Raw genomic sequence first — 16,060 nt, forward strand, 5'->3', positions numbered from 1 at the left:
TTTCCAGTGTATGTGACAAAAGGTTGTATTTGTTTCTACAAAACCTCCATTCTCAATTAAACCCATATCAGAGGCCCTTTGAGCAACAACTGGAAATGTAGTCTTTTCCATGGAGATACGTTTCTAGCCTTTCCTAGAATAGCTAAGATACTGTACAAAATAACAATAATTAACACTAGACATACTGCATCTACTTAAGCCACTTACAATGTCTAGCTTGAGGATTGAGTTATCCTTTTGACTAAAATTCACACTACAAATACAGGCTACTGATGGAGTAAGATGGCACCAGAGAAGAAGGCTGATGTTTTACGTGTTCCTATCCAATTGTGTTTTTTGTTTGTTTCATTGCATGGGTTGTAACTTCTTTTTCAACTTATTTTGTACATAATGTTGCTGCTACCGTTACTGCTATCGAAAATAACTTCTGAACTGCGATTACTCACCACGAACTGGCAGAAACCTTTTTTCCTTTAACGAATCTGACAAGACCGACATGAATACCATACAGCTTTCCCGGGTACAGGCCCATATCCCCGTCATTTGCGTGAAAGAGAAGGCAGAAAAAAAGGGGCTGGAGGGCGGGCTTCCTTCGGAGAATTCGTAGGCGATTGACTACACCCCCAATGCCTTCCATTCTGCTAGCAAACATGCAGTCTTTGTAGAATAAAATCGATGACCTACACAGAAGATTAAACTACCAACGGGACATTCAACACTGTAATATCTTATGCTCCACGGAGTCGTGGCTAAATGACGACATTATCAACATACAGCTGGCTGGTTGAACGCTGTATCGGAAGGAGAGAACAGTGACGTCTGGTAAGACAAGGGGCGGCAGACTATGTATTTTTGTAAATAACAGCTGTGCACAATATTAACCTTTCTGATCTCCCTATCCCGGATCCGGGATCGTGAATACAGACTCAAGCTCATTACCATAACGCAACGTTAACTATTCATGAAAATCGCAAATGAAATAAATATGCCATCTCTCAAGCTTAGCCTTTTGTAAACAACACTGTCATCTCAGATTTTCAAAATATGCTTCTCAACCATAGGAAAACAATCATTTGTGTAAAAGTAGCTAGCTAGCGTAGCATTTAGCGTTAGCATTAGCGTTAGCATCCAGCACGCAACATTTCAACAAAAACATAAAAGCCTTCAAATAAAAATAATTTACCTTTGAAGAACTTCTGATGTTTTCAATGAGGAGACTCTCAGTTAGATAGCAGATGCTCAGTTCTTCCAAAAAGATTCTTAGTGTATTAGAAATAGCTCCGTTTTGTACATTTGTACACATTTGGCTACCAAAAAAACCCGAAAATTCAGTCCTCAAAACGCGAACTTTTTTCCAAATTAACTCCATAATATCGACTGAAAACATGGCAAACGTTGTTTAGAATCAATCCTCAAGGTGTTTTTCACATATCTCTTCGATGATATATCGTTCGTGGAAGCATGGTTTCTCCTCTCAATCAAATGGAAAAATACTTGCACATGGCTTTGCGCACCAGTTTCGACGCAGGACACCAGGCGGACACTTGGAAAATGTAGTCTCTTATGGTCAATCTTCCAATGATATGCCTACAAATACGTCACAATGCTGCCGACATCTTGGGGAAACGGCAGAAGGTCTAAGCTTATTCCTGTCGCATTCACAGCCATATAAGGAGACATTAGAAAACAGAGCTTCAGAAATTCTGCTCATTTCCTGTTTGACGTATCATCTTGGTTTCGCCTGTAGAATGAGTTCTGGGGCACTTACAGACAAAATCTTGCAGATTCTGAAACTTCAGAGTGTTTTCTTTCCAAAACTGAATATGCATAGTCGAGCATCTTTTCGTGACAAAATATCGCGCTTAAAACGGGAACGTTTTTTATCCAAAAATGAAATAGCGCCCCTAGAGATGCAACTGGTTAATGAGGAAGTCTCAAGGTTTTGCTTGCCTGAGGTAGAGTATCTCATGATAAGCAATAGACCACACTATCTGCCTAGAGAGTTTCACTATTTTTCATAGTGGTCTACATACGACCACAGACTGAGGCTGGCACTAAGACCGCACTCAATGAGCTGTATTCCTTCATAAGCAAAAATGAAAACGATCACCCAGAGGCGGCGCTCCTAGTGGCCGAGGACTTTAATGAAGGGAAACAAAATCGGTCACAACAAATTTCTATCAGCATGTTAAATGTGCAACCAGAGGGGGAAAAAAAAAAACTCTGGACCAACTTTACTCCACACACTGAGACGCATACAAAGCTCTCCCTCGCTCTCCATTTGGCAAATCTGACCATAATTCTATCCTCCTGATTCCTGCTTACAAGCAAAAATTAAAGCAGGAAGCACCAGTGACTCAATCAAAAAAAAGTGCTCAGATGAAGCAGATGCTAAGCTACAGGACTGTTTTGCTAGCACAGACTGGAATATGTTCTGGGATTCCTCCAATGGCATTGAGGAGTACACCACATCAGTCACTGGTTTCATCAATGAGTGCATCGATGACGTTGTCCCCACAGTGACCATAAGTACATACCCCAAACAGAAGCTGTGGATTACAGGCAAAATCTGCATTGAGCGAAAGGCTAGAAACGCCGCTTTCAAGGAGCGGGACTCTAACCTGGAAGCTTATAAGAAATCCCGCGATGCCCTCCAACAAACCATCAAACAAGCAAAGCCTCAAATCAGGACTAAGATCGAATCATACTACACCGGCTCTGACGTTCGTCGGATGTGGCAAGGCTTGCAAACCATTACAAACTACAAAGGGAAGCACACCCGAGAGCTTCCCAGTAACATGAGCCTACCAGACAAGCTAAACTATGCTCGCTTCTAGGCAAATAACACTGAAACATGAATGAGAGAACAAGCTGTTCCGGAAGACTGTGTAATCACACTCTCTGCAGTCGATATGAGTAAGACCTCTCTTGGCTAGGTGGGACGCTACCGTCCCACCTGACCAACATCCAGTGAAAGTGCAGGGCCCCAAATTCAAACTACAGAATTGTAAATATTTAACATTCTTGAAAATACACATGCAATATGTAAAAATAAAGCTAAACGTCTTGTTAAGCCAGCCACGGCGTCAGATTTCAAAAAGGCTTTATGGCGAAAGCAAACCATGCGATTATCTGAGGACAGCACCCCATCAAACAAACACAGACAATCAAATTTCATCCCTCCAGGCGCGACACAAAACTCAGAAATAACAATATAATTAATGCCTTACCTTTGAAGAGCTTCTTCTGTTGGCACTCCAATATGTCCCATAAACATCGCAAATGGTCTTTTGTTCGATTAATTCCGTTGTTATATCTCCAAAATCTCCATTTATTTGGAGCGTTTGATCCAGAAAAACACCGGTTCCAACTCGCGCAACATGACTACAAAATATCTAATAAGTTACCTGGAATCTTTGTCCAAACATTTCAAACAACTTTCCTAATACAACTTTAGGTATTTTTTTACGTAAATAATCGATACAATTTAAGACGGGATAAACTGCGTTCAATAGCGGATAAAAACAAAGTCGAGCGAGCTTTCAGGTCGCGCGCCCCAACCACAACAGTACACTAGACTTGACCCTCGTTCTGAACAGCCCTACTTCTTCATTACACAAAGGAAAAACATCAACCAATTTCTAAAGACTTTTGACATACAGTGGAAGCGATAGGAACTGCAAGCAAGTGCCTTAGAAATCTAGATCCACATAGAAAACACATTGAAAAGAGAGTGAGTGTGGGGTGCATGCTCAGTCCCCTCCTGTACTCTCTCTTCACGCATGACTGCTTGGCCAGGTACGACTCCAACACCAACATTAAGTTTGCCAATGACACAACAGTGGTAGGCCTGGTCACCGACAACGACGAGACAGCCTATAGAAGACCTGGCCGTGTGCTGCCGAAAGCACCACACGACCAGGATAACAACCTCTCACTTAACGTGATCTAGACAAAAGGAGATGATTGTGGACTACAGGAAAAGGAGGACTGAGCACGCCACCATTCTCATCTATGGGGCTGTAGTGGAGTAGGTTGAGAGCTTATTAAAGTTCCTTGGTGTCCAAATCACCAACAAACTAACATGGTCCAAGCACACCAAGACAGTCGTGAAGAGGGCATGACAAAACCTATTCCCCCTCAGGAGACTGAAAAGATTTGGCATGGGTCCTCAAATCTTCAAAAGGTTCCACAGCTGCACCATCAAGAGTATCCTGACTGGTTGCATCACCGCCTGGTATGGCAACTGCCACGCCTCCGACCACAAGGCACTACAGAGAGTAATGCGTACGGCCCAGTCCATCACTGCGGCCAAGCTTCCTGTCATCCAGGACCTCTATACCAGGCGGTGTCAGAGGAAGGCCCTAAAAATTGTCAAAGACTCCAGCCACCCAATTCCTAGACTGTTCTCTCTGCTACCACACGGTAAGCGGTACCAGAGTGACAAGTCTAGGTCCAAGATGCTTCTAAACAGCTTTTACCCCGAAGCCATAAGACTCCTGAACATCCAATCAAATAGCTACCCAGACTATTTGGATTGCCCCACACCCCACCCCCTGTTTTACACAGCTGCTAATCTCTGTTGTTATCATCTATGCATAGTCACTTTAATAACTCTACCTACATGTACATATTACCTCAATTACCTCATCTAACCGGTGCCCCCGCACATTGACTCTGTACCGGTACACCCTGTATATAGCCTCGCTATTGTTATTTTACTGCTGCTCCATAGTTGTTACTTTTCTTATTCTTTACAAATGTTTTATTCTTTAAACTGCATTGTTGTTTAGGGGCTCATAAGTAAGCATTTCACTGTAAGGTTGTATTTGGCGCATGTGACTAATACAATTTGATTTGATGAAGTTGAGGAATTGATGCATTTTACTGTCTGACTGACTGAAAGACCACAGATGCCTTGAATGCTTTCTCACAGTAGATGGCATGTGCATGTCTGAGTGGGTCCATATTTTAAATGACACCATTTTTCAAAAAATGAATTGGGGGAAGTCAAATTAACGTGAAGAAAAAAAAGAGCCTTGGTGAAGTTTGAGCTTTAGAAATAAAAATATTATCCTTCATAAGCTTGCCTGAGGAATCTACATAAGAATGCTGTTTGTTATTATATTTCATTACAGCATTGTGTGTCAGTGTAAAAAGCTCCCTTCTATTCTGTGTGGGCATTGGGAAAGAGATGGGTCTCTTTATTCTGGATGCAGTGGATAATCGGAGCACAAACAAGCCAGTGTTTGAATGAATTACTCACAGCACTCAATGAAAGCTAAACGCCGTTTGAGTGACTGGTCTTGACTTGGAATCAGTAGACAGCCATGCTGTTGCTATGCTACTCGGCTCAGTCATTAGGTGATTACTATGCCTACGTCAGACAGACGAGTGGCTCCAACGATCCTAGGCATCCTTGTGAATGTTGAAGTGAGCATAACCTGAGCATGTTTCCATTCGCTATGGGATCAATAGGAAGTTATTAATCCCTGAGTATTACAATCATGTAATACCACAATATTACATTTATTTATTTTCATTTCAGAAATAAAACACCTCGTAGAAATATGTGGTTTTAGGCTGAGTTTCTGTATAGCACTTTTTGACATCGGCTGATGTAAAAAGGGCTTCATGCATTTTTGATTTGATTGATTGAACTATCAATCCCTTGTGTCGTAATGTCAGGTACACTCGCTTGAGGCAGGATGAGCTTCATCTTGGCACGTGACCATTTGCCACGTAGCAGTGTGAACCCAGCCGCCCTAAAAGAAGTACCCCCGGGTGCAATCACTGAACTATATGAGTAGCCTAATCAACCAACTGTGCTAATATGCACTGAACTTTATTATGATAACCACCAAAGCAATAGATTGTGGGCTGAACGCCGAAATACCGAACTATATCAGGCATGTTACTTGCAGATGAACTCATCACTTCTGGCATTCAAAATCTCCTTGCCGTTTAATCTAATATAGTGTTCATAGGAAGCATAGGACCACGCTATCAGTGTGGATGCAGGGACAGAGAGAAGCCGTTGAAGCAGCGCCTATGCGAAATTAATGGCTGCGTATAGCTCAGGAGATAGCCCGCAGCGTTGACAGAAGAGACGGAGCCGTGATGAAAACCAGTATTTCGTCATTGGTTTGCCAGAATCGGTGATGAATAATGGATCACCCGGCGTGGCCAGTGGTTACCATTGCAGTTTGCGTAACATGGAGGAGAGGACAAAAAGCAGTGTTAGTTTAAGCAATGATACCTGGCATACATTTACCCTTCCAATTAGTTCAGGAATAATTTACCAACATGGTGAAAGTGTGAGTGTACACAATTAAATCAGAAAATCATGAGATCATGCAATGATTAAAGAAAAATGAATACAAAGTGTATTTCCAACCTTAAAAAACAGTAGAAAGCCATAAGATGACTGCCTCTAATAAAATCATTGTACGAGTTTAAAGACCCTTCCCTTAACGTGAATAAATGTTTTGCATTGAGTGTGGGTGATGGTTAACCTTTGTTATTGCCTGAAGATTGCTCATGATACAGAAAGAGCTGTCATCTTGGTGCATGAAGATATTCTACCTACGCAAATAACTAATGGACCACAAGCTGACAGAATTTTGATCAAATAGCAATACTGCAAGAACTCTGGTAGTTTTCCCAATATCAGAATAAATCAATTGTAACATCGTAGCAGCAGAGAATCAGAGTGAAACCAGGCTCAACTGAATTGCAGTAGCAGTGGCGATGCAGAATTGGGTGCCAATAGCTCAGAGCTAGACCTCAGCACTGACGAAGGAACCAGAGCGGTTATGAGCTCCAGTTTCTTGCCATTGGTTACCAGCATCAATGTTGAACAGAGGTGCCGCCCATGCTCAGCATGCAGGCAACATAACATATACATATAAAGCAGTGTTAGTTCTAGAGGTTGACCGATTAATCGGAATGGCCGATTAATTAGGGCCGATTTCAAGTTTTCATAACAATCGGAAATCTGTATTTTTGGGCCTTTATACCTTTATTTAACTAGGCAAGTCAGTTAAGAACACATTCTTATTTTCAATGACGGCCTAGGAACAGTGGGTTAACTGCCTTTTCACCTTGTCAGCTCGGGGGATCCAATCTTGCAAACTTACAGTTAACTAGTCCAACGCAATAACGACCTGCCTCTCTCTTGTTGCACTCCACAAGGCCTGTTACGCGAATGCAGTAAGCCAAGGTAAGTTGCTAGCTAGAATTAAACTTATCTTAGAAAAAACAATCAATCATAAATCACTAGTTAACTACACATGGTTGATGATGTTACTAGACTGACTGAGCATACAAGCATACAAGTATCTAAGTATCTGACTGAGCGGTGGTAGGCAGAAGCAGGCGCGTAAACATTAATTCAAACAGCACTTTCGTGCGTTTTGCCAGCAGCTCTTCATTGTGCGTCAAGCATTGCGCTGTTTATGACTTCAAGCCTATCAACTCCCGAGATGAGGCTGGTGTAACCGAAGTGAAATGGCTAGCTAGTTAGCGCGCGTGCTAATAGCATTTCAAACGTCACTCGCTCTGAGCCTTCTAGTAGTTGTTCCCCTTGCTCTGCATGGGTAACGCTGCTTCGAGGGTGGCTGTTGTCGTTGTGTTCCTGGTTCGAGCCCAGGGAGGAGCGAGGAGAGGGACGGAAGCTATACTGTTACACTGGCAATACTAAAGTGCCTATAAGAACATCCAATAGTCAAAGGTTAATGAAATACAAATGGAACAGAGGGAAATAGTCCTATAATTCCTATAATAACTACAACCTAAAACTTCTTACCTGGGAATATTGAAGACTCATGTAAAAGGAACCACCAGCTCATGTTCTGAGCAAGGAACTGAAACGTTAGCTTTCTTACATAGCACATATTGCACTTTTACTTTCTTCTCCAACACTTTGTTTTTGCATTATTTAAACCAAATTGAACATGTTTCATTATTTACTTGAGGCTAAATTGATTTTATTGATGTATTATGTTATGTAAAAATAAGTGTTCATTCAGTATTGTTGTAATTGTCATTATTACAAATAAAAAAATATAAAAAAATTGCCAATTAATCGGTATCAGCTTTTTTGGTCCTCCAATAATCAGTATCGGTGTTGAAAAATCATAATCGGTCGACCTCTAGTTAGTTCTGGTGATGACGAGAATGTTCATAATGCAAACAGAACTTAAAGAGATCATGCTAAATTAAAGGGAAGGAACATTCAGTGACTGAAGAACCCCTAAAGACATCATACGGACTGACTCTAGAAAAGCATAATGTAAATCCAACACCATTGCCTTAACGTGAACTCAAACTTGTGCTACTGAGAGAGAGGAGCGATACTCTGATATCCCTGTCCGTTGCTTCTCTGTAGGCCATTAAGAGTAGACAGATAGATTATTGAGCAGACTGCACGCTGAAGGGTCCTGACACCCAATATGAACTGAATCCCTGATATTGGAGCATAAGGCACATTTGCAAGACTGAAATTGGAATAGAAAAGGCATATGTGGTTATATAACAGAATACGTTGTACAGAGAGAAGACCATACAGTAGACTGCTGCAGAGTGGTGCAGCTCAGCCATGACATACCATCACATAGCTTAAAACTTACAGTATTACTAACAAACCCCCAAAACCGCAACTAACGTTAGCTACATACCCACCTTATCTAAATAGTCTAATGTCCTACTGAAATTGCTCAGCAGTAGCTGATGCATCTGCAGAATGGATAGTATGCAGTGTGAGCGACCTGATAATCAAAGCCCAGACGTACAAATACTCTACTTGAGCTAAGGCTCATGTCTAACGGTAAGCCATGGTAAGCCATGAGAGGAGAATAAATTACCTGATAATGAGAGAAATAGACCCCATAGATGAATAGATAAGACTGCATATTAGTGTCTGAATAAGCTCTAACAGACCTTCCCATATGAGGCAATGAACGCTTGATTGCCAACACTGATTACCATGTGGATGTTTAGCAAACCCACCACATCAAATAATTGTTTTTTGTCACATGCACTGAATACAACAGGTAGACCTTACTGTAGACCTTACAGTGAAATACGTACTTACACGACACTAAACCAACAATGAACTTAGTTAAGAAAATTCCTAAGAAAATAAATATAAGCAACAAATAATTAAAGAGCAGCAGTAAAATAACAATAGCGAGGCTATATACAGGGGGTGCCGGTACAGAGTCAATGTGCGGGGGAACCGGTTAGTCGAGGTAATATGTACATGTAGGTAGAGATAAAGTGACTATTCATAGACAATAAACAGAGTAGCAGCAGCGTTAAAGAGTGGGGGGAGGGGGTGGTGCAATGCAAATAGTCTGGGTAGCCATTTGATTAGATGTTCAGGAGTCTTATGACTTGGGGGTAGAAGCTGTTTAGAAGCATCTTGGACATCTTGGCTGAGGGGGAATAGGATTTGTTGTGCCCCCTTCACGACTGTCTTGGTATGCTTGGACCATGTTAGTTTGTTGGTGATTTGGACACCAAGGAACTTGAAGCTCTTAACCTGCTCCTACAGCCCCATCGATGAGAATGGGTGTGTGCTCAGTCCTCCTTTTGCTCTAGTCCACAATCATCTCCTTTGTATTGATCACGTTGAGGAAGAGGTTGTTATCCTGGCACCACACGGCCATGTCTTCTATAGGCCGTCTCCTCGTTGTCGGTGACCAGGCCTACCACTGTTGTGTCATTGGCAAACTTAATTATGGTGTTAGAGTCGTACCTGGCCATGCAGTCATGAGTGAACAGGGAGTACAGGAGGGGACTGAGCACGCACCCCTGAGGGGCCCCCGGGTTGAGGATCAGCGTGGCGGATATTTTGTTACCTACCCTTAACACCTGGGGTCGGCCCATCAGGAAGTCCAGGATCCAGTTGCAGAGGGAGGTGTTTAGTCCCAGGGTCTTTAGCTTAGTGATGAGCTTTGAAGGCACTATGGTATTGAACGCTGAGTTGTAGTCAATGAATAGCACTCACATAAGTGTTCCTTTTGTCCATGTGTGAAAGGGCAGTGTGGCGTGCAATAGAAATTGCTTCATCTGTGGATCTGTTGGGGCGGATTGCAAATTGGAGTGGGTCTAGGGTTTCTGGGATGATGGTGTTGATGTGAGCCATGACCAGCCTTTCAAAGCACTTCATGGCTAAAGACGTATGAGTGCTACAGGTCAGTAGTCATTTAGACAGGTTACCTTAGTGCTCTTGAACACAGGGACTATGGTGGTCTGCTTGAAACATGTTGGTATTACAGACTCAGATAGGGAAAGATTGAAAATGTCAGTGAACACACTTGCCAGATGGTCAGCGCATTCTCAGAGTACACGTCCTGGTATTCCGTCTGGACCTGCGGCCTTGTGAATGTTGACCTGTTAAAAAGGTCTTACTCACATCGACTACGGAGAGCGTGATCACACATTCGTCCGAAACGGCTGATGCTCTCATGCATGTTCTAGTGTTACTTGCCTTGAAGCCAGCATAGAAGTAATTTAGCTAATCTGGTAGGCTCGGGTCGCTGGGCAGCTTGCTGTGCTTCGCTTTGTAGTCTAATAGTTTGCAAGCCCTGCCACATCCGATGAGCAATGGAGCCGGTGTAGTACGAAAATAAGTTAACAAGTTACGAACAAACAAAATAGCACGGTTGGTTAAGAGCCCATAAAACGGCAGCCATCCCTTCTGGCGCCATTGCAACCCAACATGCTAGGTAATGCTAGTATCAACAGCCCCTCCAACATGCTGACACTATAACAAGCCTTTATTAGTCATCACACAGCTATACGTGTCAGCATCCCCACTAAGGTTCAGAGTGATAACTTAAAATCTGACGAAGAAAGGTTAGGGTTAGGCATCCATTTAAAATGAGACTGTACTCCTGTGAATATATGCTAGTTATGAAATGACCCAGTAATGTTTAGCCTGATGACAGGCTAATGCCATTCAAGGAGCACAAGATGTCATGCTACTTGACTGCTGAACAGTTCATGAAGCACCCACACATTTGGACGAGCACAAGTTGCATCAGAGTATTAGATGCCTGCACACACACACACACACACACTATGTACAAGCATGCATGCAAACACAGAAACTTGCATACTACTATCCTAAAATTATTGCTATCGTACTCAATGCTCCAGCAGATGCTGTGGAAGGAATAGCTAGTGTTGCCCTCTAAGTAACCACAACCTCACTGCGTGCTTTACCACTATGTGCAGCACTATAACCAGCACATGCTCCCACAATGCAATATTGCCAGCCATGCCATATGCATACTTGGTGGAGAAAATTAAGCAAAGAATATCAGCTAACCTGAATGTGCGAGCATTCACAACAGCATTAAGAGTTGCAGCCTAAACACTTAATATAAATAGTATGTAAGACATGAAAATAACACAGAAAATGAATTATTTCACCTTCATTTAACTAGGCAAGTCAGTTAAGAACAAATTCTTATTTTGAATGATGGCCTAGGAACAATGGGTTAACTGCCTTGTTCAGGGGCAGAACCGACAGATGTTTACCTTGTCAGTTTGTCAACCTTTTGGTCGCTAGTCCAACACTCTAACCACTAGGCTACCCTGCCGCCCCTAACCCTACGAGTACTAGTATGACGTGATCGCTACAATAGCATATGGATAACATAAGACCAGTCACTAGAAAAATACTACGAGAACACAATATGGACAGGAAGGACCACATCATGCATGACACATGATTAGATATGCTGATAAACATCCCAAATCTACAATCAGAATGAAGTAAATATAATGACATTGGCAGAAATTATACCGTAAATCTAAGCTAATTGTGCGACTCATGCAACAAATATGCACTAATGAAGACATACTCTGATCGCTCAGAGCAGAAACCATCAGGAGTGTAGCAATACAAGCGCAATAATCCATACCAGTCTGCGAGTTGAATGCGTTCTATTTTAACGTGTGTAAGGAAATATGGTTCCAATAATAATAACCATAGTCAATGATTTGTACAACATTTAAGTGTGTCTGCTAGCACAAGTCAGTACTAATGTGACTGGGATGTCCTGTAAAATATAACCCATCACAGATAGTGTTGTGTATTGATATTCTAGTTGTGTCCCTTTATGGCACCTGTAACCCCCCTTGCTTACCTACCGTTGAAATGCTTGGAATGTTCTTCCTGTGAAGCGCATTAAACAATGCCCACGTTCATTTCTACTCCCGTCTCATGTCCTGTCCTTATATTAGTTGTATAAGTAATACAGTGTGCTATACAACAAAACTGGTGACGAGGAAGAAACGGTCTCACGTCTATGCTCATTGTCTTAGACAGAAAGTTAAATTCGTATTTTTTTTCCCACTATAGAAAGACACAAACAAAACGCGGGGAGCTAGACAGTCGAGTGATGCTAACTAGCTTTTGATGTCATAGCAACGAGACCCTCGAGGGATAGGAAGAGTTTTGCTGCGGGAGAATGTGAAGTCAGTGTGAGTTACAAGTTTTAAAAAATAGTCTGGGAGTAAGGGACCGTCTGAAAAGTGTGAGAAAGAAAAATAAACTGAAAATATCTGCATTGGTTGGAAATATAGAAACATTTGATGAATCTGTGGAACAATGGAGTTCTTACACAGAAAGTGTTGAGTACTTTGTGATGGCAAATGGAATTTAAGCAGAAGTCATTGTGCCAACATTTTTGACTGTTATGGGAGGAAAAACATTCAATCTACTGTACAGTCTAGTAATGCCTGAAAAACCTGGTGATAAATAATGTGATGAAATTGTGGCCACATTAAAAGGACATTATTCTCCCAAACCACTGAAAATCGTAGAGATTCAGGTTTCATAAGAGAAATCAAGAGGAGGGGAAATATATCTCAAAGTTTGTGGCTGTATTGAAACGGTTATCTTAACACTGTGAATTTGGGCGATGTGGCATGCGCAGCGAGGCAATTCAGAAACGCCTTTTGACTGAGAGTAACTTAACATTGCAGAGAGCTACAGAAGTGAGTATGTCAATGGAAATGGCAAATAAAGACACACAACAGCTAAGTGCATCAACCCAAGTGCATAAGGTGTCAATGGAGTTAAAAAACTAGGCAGGAAGTGGCAAGCCATGCTATCGCTGTGGGAAACCAGGTCACCAAGCAGAGGAGTGTTGGTTGACCATAGTGACTCTCAAAGGACTGTACAGATACCGGAGGCTTCCTTTTGGAATCACCTCAGCTCCTTCCTTGTTTCAGAGAGCTGTGGACCAGATACTGAGCAGGCTCACTGGGGTCCAATGTTACCTCAATGATCTACTCATCACCGGCAAAGACAAGCAGGAGCACCTGAGAAACCTGAACGCTACACTACAGAGACTGGAGGAGTACGGTCTGAGGGTCCGGAAAGACAAATGCAAGTTTTTCCGATCCTCTGAGTACCTGGGCCACATCATCGACAGTTCGGGGCTCCACAAGGCGCCATCAAAAGTGAAGGCCGTTGCGGAAGCTCCATCCCCACAGAACGTGAGTCACCTGAGATCATTCTTAGGACTATCGACAAACAACGCAAAGTTTGCCAAACCTAGCTAACATGTTAAAGCCACTGCATGAACTTTTGAACAAAACCAAACAGTGGAAGTGGACAGACAGATGTGAGGAGGCCTTCAAAAAAGTGAAAACAGCCTTAGCTCAGTCAGAGGCCCTAACCCACTTCAACCCCAACTTGCCATTACAGTTGTAAGGGAAGACCCTCCTGAAATGGACAAAAATGAATGGGAACATATTCGCACCGTACGAAACATATACACGATGTCCAATACCATTCAAATGGACGGCATTTCATTCAACGCTTATGGCAATTGTCATGTGGCAAATGCCAAGTGTCACACAGTAAAAATCCAAAAGATATCGCGTGCACTCCACAGTAAATTTTCATATTGCAAATGCACATCAAGTCAAGACCCAAGGGTCAAATTTTGAAAATGTAAAAAAAATATTCCTATATGGGGAGAGAAGTCATTGCAAACTGTTTGAAGTAAACACCTTCTTTTCACTGTTAAGGGTTAATGCCACACGGTCAAGGTTAGGCTTGCACAGATCGGGAGGACCTCAGGAACGTTCCTGAGATCGAATTCTGCTTCTAACCCTAACGGTTCTCCCGCTGTCACCCAAAACCACCTGAAATTTAGGGCCAGGCTTCATTATGGGCCTACTTTTTTCACGGTCGCTGCACTCAGACCGAGTGAACTACGGTCAAGCGGGGCATCTCGTTGAACTCGGCACAGCCTAGAGATTATAATAATGCCATTGCAGGCTCTCTGTGTCTTTAAGCTGCACACTGTGTCACTCCATCCTTGCTGTGTGTGTGTGTGAGAGAGATTTTCTTTGACATCTGTTGGGAGAAATTACTGTTTTACAGTTCATGAGGGTTGCCTAATCACACATATGAAGTTTTGAAAATATCTGACCTTTTTAACCCTTCGAAACAGCCCCTATGACCCCAATTTAAGGCACTTCCGGTTGACACAGGAAGCTGAAAGTGAACACATATTATCTTTGGGGTAGGCTCTTACGTTAAGATCTGACTGATTTACAGAGGGTTGAATGAGTGTGTGATTTCAGAAAATCACAGAAATCTCGCAGAGCTCCCGAAACCCGCCTTAATGGATTCGTCTGAACACACCACATCTGTAACTTTTTAAAGAAAAAAACAAATTTCTTTGAGCATCACCAATTGTACATACAATTTATCTTAAATTATGATAGATTAATGGCTGGTTCTTTTTTTCCTGACACCGTAGGTTCATGTACTTTGACGTGAAGCAGTCAAATTAGCGCTCTATTTTCATTTTTTACCTTTAATCCCAGAAAAATGGCCTTAACTCAAAAAGTGTTGAGGCCTCAACGCCATCTTGTTTCTGGGCTAACAGCCCATTAGTCAAAATCTATGCTCACCAAGTTTCGTCTTCGAAGTCTTTTCCGTTTAGGAGAAATGGCCATGTCGTGATTGGTGATGTTTTGTACATTTGCAATAAGATTCCGTTCGCCATCTGGTGGAATTTACCGGGACAGTGGACGAATGACCAAAATTTGAACATTTTATAAAATGGAAACCGAATGTCAGAGAGACTTCGTTCAATGACTTCCTGGAAGATCTGACCCCGGGGCACGGCCCGCCGCCGTCAGCGAATTTAGAAACATTCGCAGACATCTAGTAAGGGAGACTCTCATCGATCATACAGCAAATGCTGAAAAGTGCCCTTCATGTATGGCATGTGATGGCGTATGGCGTTGGTGCGGTTGTCTCACACATCATGCCATCAAGTGAGGAAAGGCCAATTGCTTTCGTATCACGGACCTTAAGTAAAGCCGAGAGCTATTATGCACAGAGAGCGTGAAGCACTCGCCATTTTGTTTGGAGTTAAGAAATTTCATCAGTTTCTTTTTGGCCGACAATTCACACTTCTGATGGACCATGGACCCCACACCTCCATCTTTGGTCCCCATACCGGTATTCCGTCGCATACAGCGATCGGCTTTATTGTTATCTGCTCACCAGTAAGATATCAAGTACAGAAGGTCTGAGCAGCACTACAATGCAGATGGCCTCTCAAGGATTCCCTTACCTGTCGCACACACTGAGCACTCCCAGGCTGAAATCTTCTAGTTCAAGGAAGTGACAAATGCCCCAGTTACATCTGTCCAAGTGAAAAAGTTCACTCACACTGATCCAGTGACGTCTGAGGTCATAGACATTGTCACTCGTGGAAAAGAGGGAGAGATGTCAGACAGCCTACAACCTTACCTAGTGAGGAGAAACGAGCTCACAGTTCAGTTTGGATGCTTGCTATGGGGTTTTCGAGTCATCATACCACTGCCACTAAGAAGGCAGGTGCTTGAAGAACTCCATTCAGGGCACTGTGGCATGGTGCAACTGTTGCCAGGAACCAACCTCAGAGATGACTCCTGTTAAGTGACAAACCAAGATCAGCTACTGGAGACCTATCATGACTACGAGCCATCACCTGAACATCCACTGCACCAACATACAAATGTGGAAAGTGCT

Source organism: Oncorhynchus mykiss, chromosome 14 (genome assembly GCF_013265735.2).
Source record: "Oncorhynchus mykiss isolate Arlee chromosome 14, USDA_OmykA_1.1, whole genome shotgun sequence".
NCBI lineage: Eukaryota > Metazoa > Chordata > Actinopteri > Salmoniformes > Salmonidae > Oncorhynchus > Oncorhynchus mykiss.